Genomic DNA, 8,390 nt, shown 5'->3' on the forward strand with positions numbered 1-8,390 from the left:
ATCAGCTGTTACCCTTATGGGAGTTCCCTTGTATGTTATTTGTCGTTTTTCCCTTGTTGCTTTTAATAACATTTCTCTGTCTTTAATTTTTTTCAGTTGGACTACTATATGTCTTGGTGTGTTTCTCCTTGGGTTTATCCTGCCTGGGACTCTCTGTGCTTCCTGGACTTGGGTGGCTATTTCCTTTCCCATATTAGGGAAGTTTTCAACTATAATCTCTTCCAATATTTTCTCAGGTCCTTTCTCTCTCTCTTCTCCTTCTGGAACCCCTATAATGTGAATGTTGGTGTGTTTAACATTGTCCCAGAGGTCTCTTAGGCTGTCTTCAGTTCTTTTCATTCTTTTTTCCTTATTCTTTTCCACATCAGTGATTTTCACTGTTCTGTCTTCCAGGTCACTTATTCACCTTTCTGCCTCAGTTAATCTGCTGTTGGTTCCTTCTAGTGTATTGTTCATTTCAGTTATTGTGTTGCATATCTCTGTTTGTTTGCTCTTTAATTCTTCTAGGTCTTTGGTAAACTTTTTGATCTTTGCATCCAGTCTTTTTTCAAAGTCCTGGATCATCTTCACCATCATTATTCTGAATTCTTTTTCTGTAAGGGTGCCTATCTCCTCTTCATTTAGTTGTTTTTCTGGGGTTTTATCCTGTCCCTTCATCTGGTACAAAGTCCTCTGCTTTTTCATTTTCTGTATCTTTCTGTGGCTGTGGTTTTCAGTTTCACAAGACAAAATACTGCTGATACTGCTTGATACTGCTGTCTGCCCCTTTGCCTCCTTTCTAATCTTTCACTCTTTGTCCTCAGTGGATAGTTATGCCCATGAGGCTGAGAAGGAAGACACAGTGGCAGAAGTCAGACACAAACACAGAAAAGAGAATAAACTTGTCATTACACACATGATATGGCCAGAGGGAAACACTGTCAGTTGCACTGTCCATAATGAAAAAACATCTCAGTTCCTCAGAGGTGGCAGGAGCATAATAAGATCTTTTCTCCAAACTAATTTATAAGTCCTCAGAGATATTCACCTCGTTAAAGGCCCTTCTCATCAACTAATGTTACAATAAAATTATACAGTTTTGATACTTAAAGTCACTTTAGAATTTCTATCATATGGTCTTATTATTTTACATATCCATCTACCTATACATGCATCCCTCCATCTATTTAATATTTGTAGAACTGAGATTCAACCCCTCTGACACTGTGTTATTTTACCAGAAGATATATCAAGTCTAGTTTTTGTCCATTTGTGATATTAGCTGCTGTTGATCCTCAACACTTAGATCTATTCAGTTTGTCAGTGGTAATAAAATGGTGTTATTTCTAGTTCTATCGTTCTATCAATTTCTTTTTATTTAATGGATGGGACTATTTTTAAAGGAGATGATTCTCCTTATACATCATTTGGTTATTTAGTGATAGTCCTATCTTTTATTTACCCAATATTCAAGATAATTTGCTTCTTAGGAACTCATGGGTTTCAAACACAATTTAAATATATTTGATGGTTTTCAATCCACAGCAAGGCTTATCCCTGTTGGAGTTTAAATTGTTTCATCTTTGAATTAGTTTCTGAGTCTTTTTGACATGATGCTGTTAGTCTTAGGTTCCTTGCTCTCCGTTTGATATGTCAAGATGTTTCAGGGTCATCATGTACATTTCCTAATCCTGACCTGAATTGACCATACCTTTAAGAAGCCTTGGTTTCTTTGAATGGAAATGGTTTTTCAAGACCACAGCTTGGCTTATAGAGATACGTATTTCAACTTGAGTGGTCATTTTTCTAGGCCTTTTCATTGGACAGAGCTAGGATATACATATATATACACAATATGTATATGTATTATGTATGCACATATATAATATATTGTATTATGTCATACATTTTGTTATATATTATGTAGTATATTGTATCATGTATACATGTTATAATATTAATGATATATAATATGTACTACACCTTATATAAATATAAAGGCTTAAAATAATGCCAGAATAAATATTTTAGTAAACATAAAATACTTATAAATTTATACCAATATTCCAATTTATATAAGATTACAGTGCTTTTTTTTTAACTGGATCCTTATTATATGTCTATCTCCTTAGTTTCACACCAAGAATCTTAGTTCTCAAGGGTTAATAGAATCAGAAAATCCCCAAATTATTTAAAACCTCTCTTTATACATACAATCATGTCAGAATAACAATATTAATACTACGACTGCCCATTAGAAAAAACTAACAATAGTTAATTATTAGTAGTGATAAGTAATTAGAAAGAATAAGTATTTTTTTACTTGTGCTAGTCCATAGTCCCCGTATTTTTAAATGGTTATACCGAATCTACATTATCAGATCACATAGCCATCACATACCATAATCTCTCCCTTTTAATCTTCACTAAATCTGAATTCTATAAGTAGCTATATATTTAATGCTTTCCACTAGTTTCTAGTCATCTTGCTTGTTTGAAGCTTGTTCTCTGATTGATTCCTCAAGAAGCACTTATGAAGACAATAAGTAACTGAGTTTTTATTGCTTTCTGTCTTTTTTATAATTTAAGTTCACTTTTTCTAAATATACAATCTCTGCCTCACAATTGTTTTCCTTGAGTATTTAAAATTAGTCACTCAGCTTCCTTTGACATAAAGTGTTGAAACGTCTGATGATAGGCCAATAATCCAATCAATTATATGTCATGTGCTCCTCACTCGAGACTCCAAAAGAATTTTTGTTTTCTTTAAATTTCAGTTGTTTTACTAGAATACATATTTCTTGGTTTTGGTCATTATGGGTTTATATTTTCAGCATATCATGTGTGTTTTCAACACATGGTTTCAAGTCTCTTTTATTTCAGGAACTCGTTCTTAAATTACAGTCCTTATAATGTGTTCTAATACTTATCAATTTGTTCTATTACTTATCATCAGTTTTCTTCTTCAGGTATTCCTGCAGTCTGTTTGTTGGGTCTTCTTAGCCACTCTTCAATAACTGTTTTATTTTCCCAAATCACTTTCCTCTGTTTCTTCATTTAGTTTTGATTAATTTTTTTTTCTCCTTCTCATCTTCTATTTCTCTTTACATATTATTTGTGGGTTTATTTACTCTTGTTTTCTTTTAAGTTATTCATTTCTAAAATAATTTTTCTTAGTTTCTAATCATTTCTTAGGTGTTATCATCTCAGTTCTGAGTGATCTAATTTTGATTTATATTGCTTTTTCATATTGCATTATTTTCTTAATGCTTTTAACTTACTTTGAAACATTTTGTTACAGTGTTGATCTGTTTTTGAGTAAGTTTTTCTGGCATGCTTTTATTGACTATAACTGTGTTGTCCAATACGGTACTCACTAGCCTCGTGTAGCTATTTAAATTAAATTAATTAAAATTTAATAAAATAAAAATAATCCAATTTAAACATTGGATCCTCAAACTCACTAGTCAGTGGCCACATATGTCTAATGGCTGCTTGTTGGACGGCACAGGTATAGGACATTTCCATGACTGGAGGAAGTTCTTCTGGACAGTCTGGACTATGGGGCTGTTATTCTCCTTCTTATTATCTATTCTCTTAGAGTAATTAATCCAAAGTATAGACCTCCGTCCTTTCCTGCTGATCATTTTTATGTAAATTTAGTTTTTCATAAATGTTAAAATGAGGCAATTCATATAGCTTTTCTAACTTTACAGAACTTTCTCTTTTTGTTTTATCGTTTGCTTATTTTCATGTAGTATTAAAAAGCATAGTAGCTTGATTTCTGAGATTTCTTGGTATTTTTCCCGGGATCCACTTTTATCTGATCCATTTCATTTCTTTAATTGTTTTTTAAAAATTTATTTATTTGTTTTTTTAGCTGGGTCCCAGTTGCAGCATGCAGGATCTTTTAGTTGCAGCATGCAGGATCTTCAGTTGTGGCATGTGGGATCCAGTTCCCTGACCAGGGATCGAACCCAGGCCCTCTGCATTGGGAGTGCAGAGTCTTAGCCACTGGACCACCAGGGAAGCCCCATAGACCATTTCATTTCTTTGTGCCTTTTGTCCATGTCCTGCTTAACTTTGATGCCACTGGTCAGTATGACACCCTGTTCTGGAAGGGATTCCTGGCTGGTAGTTTCATGTGTGCACTGTAGCTGGATAGCTCCAGCACTTTCAGGTCACTCCTTAAACCCCTTGTACATATGTACCATTGCATTGAGCAGAATCATCCCAGTGTCAATAACTGCTTTCCCATTGGCCTGCCACAATTCCCAGTAATACCCGCTAGCTATTTGGAGGTTCTCCTGTCCTCAGTCCATAGACCTCTATTGTTTTCCTCTGTTTTTTCCTGCACTTACATTGGTTGCATGCACATCTTGTGGCTGTTGGTAGTTTGTTCTACTTGCTTGTATTTTGGATAAATATCACGTAGATATCTTGTTTCCTTGTTTTGTTGCAAATGTAGTCCGTGTTTTTTTTTTCCTTGTATATGACAGGTCATTCCACCTTTTTTTGTAATAGCCCCAAACTGAAAATAGCTGAAACGTACATCAAAATGTAATTGAACAAACATGTCTTGGCATATCTATACAATGAATCGTTACTCAGCAACAAAAAAGAATAAACTACGATATATGCATTTCAAAATAATTTCAAAATAATTTTCAAATATTTCAAAATAATTACCCTGAATGAAAGAAGCCACAGTGAAAAGAGGGCATACCCTATGATTCAGTTTACACAAAACTCTAGAATAAATGTTTTTAAAATTTTTTTAGTAACTTTTATTGAGATACAGTTAACATACAATAAACTGCATATATTTAGAGTGTACAATTTGGTATCCCAATCTCCCAATTCATTCCCCGCAACCCTCCCCGCTTTCCCCACTTGTTGTCCATATGTTTGTTCTCTACATCTGTGTCTCTATTTCTGCCTTGCAAACTGGTTGATTTGTACCATTTTTCTATATTCCACATATATGTGTTAATATATGGTATTTGTTTAGTCCATGAGTTTTTAATTTGGCTAATAGTTGCTCTGGAAATTTTAATGGGAGAGTTGGGAATAGTCTAAGCCTTTGCTGCTACCGCCATTGCCACCTCTGCTGATCCACTACCTCCCAACTCCTTTGAGGAATAAATTATTTTGAAAATCTTTATAAACTTCTCTGCTAGAAGGACTAGCTCTTTGTAACTCTATTGCTTTAGTCTGGGTTGAAGTAAAAGGTTTATGATAGACCATGCAGGTCTTCCAGCTGTTCTCCAGTGAGGTTTTTCTGGGTAGGGCCCACAGTGACTGACTTTTGATTTCATTTGGAACTACATCTTAAGATCTTTTCCTGATCAAGTGCTATAGGTTTACTGTGGATACTTAATACATGTTGCTTAATTGGCTAGTTGCTGAGTTATTGCATTTCCTCTTCTTCTTTAGAAATTAAAAATAAATTTGAGATTTATTTAAGCTGAAAATTTGGTTGTAATACAAACTATATAGTATGTATAACACCCCTATTAAATTTGTAAAATTTAAAGTTGAAGGCATCTTTACAGATCCTCTCACATAAAGTTTCTCACCTAGGCACTATTGGCTTTTGTGCCAGTAATTCTTTGTTGTGGGGTTTGTTCTGTCCATTGTAGGATGTTTAGAAGCATCCCTGCCCTCTACCCACTAGATGTCAGTAGCACCCCCCAGTTGCTACAACCAAAAAAGTCTCTAGACTTCCCCAAGTGTCCAAAGACAGGATATATGGGGGTGTAGAGTGAGGGTAGGGATTGCCTCCTTTGGAGAACAAATGGTCCAATGGTTCTCTTATGCTATAGTTGAAGAACAGGCAGAGAGAGGAGCAATCACATATATAAGGTCATGGGCTATGTCAAGACTGTTTTCTATTCTTTCCTGGGGAAACATGGGTAATTATGTGTAATTATACTTCATCTTTGAAACTGAATGTTGAAAAGCTTTTGGAAATCAGGATAAAGACCTTTTTTTGGACAGATTATTTAGATCATCTCTACTGTGGGTACTTATTGCAAGAAGAAAAAGTGTTCAATGTTGGCTCTGTTTGTCTTTGGACTTTAGGGAAATTTGGAAAACAGTTACTTGGATAATAGGATCCTGTGGGTTTGTTGGTTTATAGTAAGAGGATTATTTTGAGATTGACTTCTCTTTTCAAATTTTCTTTGACAGAATTAGCCAGGAAGAAGAAAAAAATACTGGTAAATACTCAACCTTCACTAAAGAGTGCTGGGAAAGTAGCCAAGCTGGTGAAGGAACAGTGCTCCCATCTTTTTAACTGGTGGGAGAATCCTAAGTCCAAATCCTAGAGAAAGGTAAATCTTTATCATCATCTGCTGGAGATTTTTAATAAAATATTGTTCCAAATCCTGTACAATCTTTGAGAAAATTGGCAGAAATGAGAAAGAGAGAAAAATGAAAATATCATGTACATTAATAAGTTCTACATAGATTTATTACTAAATATTTCTTTATGGTACCATCAATGACTCTTTTTGGTGTTTTATCAAATGATCTTTCTTTCTTACGTCTTTCTCAAAACTATAAGTTTTAGATATACTAGAAGAAGAATATGCAGAAGACTTTCATAAAAGTTTGCTGCAATAAAGCTGATCTATAATTTCATATTTTATTTTTACAAATTATAGAAAGGTATAGATGCATAAAGAATTTTTTTTAGATTTGGTAAAACTTCTCTCTAATGCTGTCCTTGGATGTCAGGCAATGGAATTATCTCATGGAAAAGATCCCTTAAAAAGACATATCATTACTTTAGACACTTATTACTCTCCCCTCATGGAAAGCCAATGTAAATGCTATTTATATTGCATTTTATTTAGTGGTAAATGGTGTTTGAATAAATTGCAGGGAAAGGGAGTGAAATAGAAGGCAAATAATATTTGTTGAGCTCATAAATGTATATATGCTATATCTTGCAACTCCAAAGGCAGAGTAGGTATTCTTATCCCCACTTTCCAGTTAAGAAACATTCTAATATATTAATAATATCCTATAAGTGAAGCTCATATTTGCTTTATAGTTGACAAAGCACTTCAAAAATATTGAATGTGTATCAGGCTAATAAGAATATCTAGTTACTGTTTTGGTAGCCCTTTATTAATATATGTGCCCTTCAAAATTATATCATCCAATGAAGCTCCATAATGTAGGGGACTTTATAGTCTTGTTTACTTATAAAGAATGTATTATATGTAATAGATGCTCAAAAATATTTGTTAATTAAACTGGCTACTTTGTAAAGAGCTCCTTACAACTTCAAGGAGCTGTTGTAAGAATTGAATGATATAATGTAGCAAAGGACCAGACTCCATGCAGACACTCCATAAGTGTTCATTCCTTTCTCTTCACTGTGGACCCATTTCCTAAACAAGTTCCTGCAGTTCATGGACCCATCTTTGACACCCATCAGTGACTGACATTTGCTTTGAGACAAAATCTTCAGTAGCTATTCTTTCTATGCCTGGATCAATTCACTCCATCCCAGACATGGAAGTATCCACCGAAGTAATCAGCGACTTCCGAGGCAACTCCAATTCTAAAGCCTTCCATATGAAATTAAGTTATAAATATAATTCCAGGTTCAGAACACAAGCATGAGACATTTGCTTGAATTGTTCAGAAGGCACTGAAAGGACCATTTTGGGAGAAAAAAGAAGGATGGGAGAAATGAACATTAAAGAACAATTTGCCACTTGGTATGGTTACTCTTCATTAATATTCATAGAATCTGCATCAGTGCTTTGGGGCTGAGATACTAAGTCTTTCCAAATGTCCATGGCACATATTGTGTTCAGGTGCTCTTCTGGAACTCCCATTGAGTTATAAAAACTCATTTAATTTCACTGAATTTGTCGTGCAGCTCTATCCTGATGAATATATGACAGAGAGAGAAACAGAACAATTTATTGCACTTTCCTTTTTTATCTTTAATTTCAAGCCTAGTTCCCTTATGCATTTGGGAGACAGAAGAACCTAAGATTTTTAATATGTACAGCTATGTGCATTTTAACAAACTTTAAACTTCAGAGATTAAATATGCCTTCCTGCTCTGCAGTATGCTAGCTGCTGTGTGCATGGTAATGAAGACTTGAGAACAGGGGAGAGAGAAAATCTCCTATATTGCAATTATGCTTGGGAAAGAGAATTTAGCTTTCATCAAGTTTACTGATAATCCTGATTCTTCATATGGAAATGTGACTCATTTTTCTGAGATATCTGCCATGTATATTTCACAATATTAAAGAAGGGGGGACATGTATTTTCTCCCTTACGTTCCCCACCGCCAGTGGAAACCAGTTTAACATGAAACTCTCGATACTGACAGTCTTGAGGTGATGAGTTAATGAGGGTTGTTTTTGTATGGAGAAGAA

General features: G+C 34.5%; 1 non-coding gene across 1 annotated transcript; it reads right to left on the reverse strand.

The window, feature by feature from the left end:
* Positions 1–3,935: 3,935 nt before the first annotated feature.
* TRNAG-CCC (transfer RNA glycine (anticodon CCC)) lies at positions 3,936–4,008 on the reverse strand. The gene has a single exon. It is a non-coding gene; the product is annotated as a tRNA-Gly (tRNA).
* Between the last annotated feature and the right edge of the window lie 4,382 nt (positions 4,009–8,390).

Source organism: Hippopotamus amphibius, chromosome 3, assembly GCF_030028045.1.
Source record: "Hippopotamus amphibius kiboko isolate mHipAmp2 chromosome 3, mHipAmp2.hap2, whole genome shotgun sequence".
Taxonomy (NCBI): Eukaryota; Metazoa; Chordata; class Mammalia; order Artiodactyla; family Hippopotamidae; genus Hippopotamus; species Hippopotamus amphibius.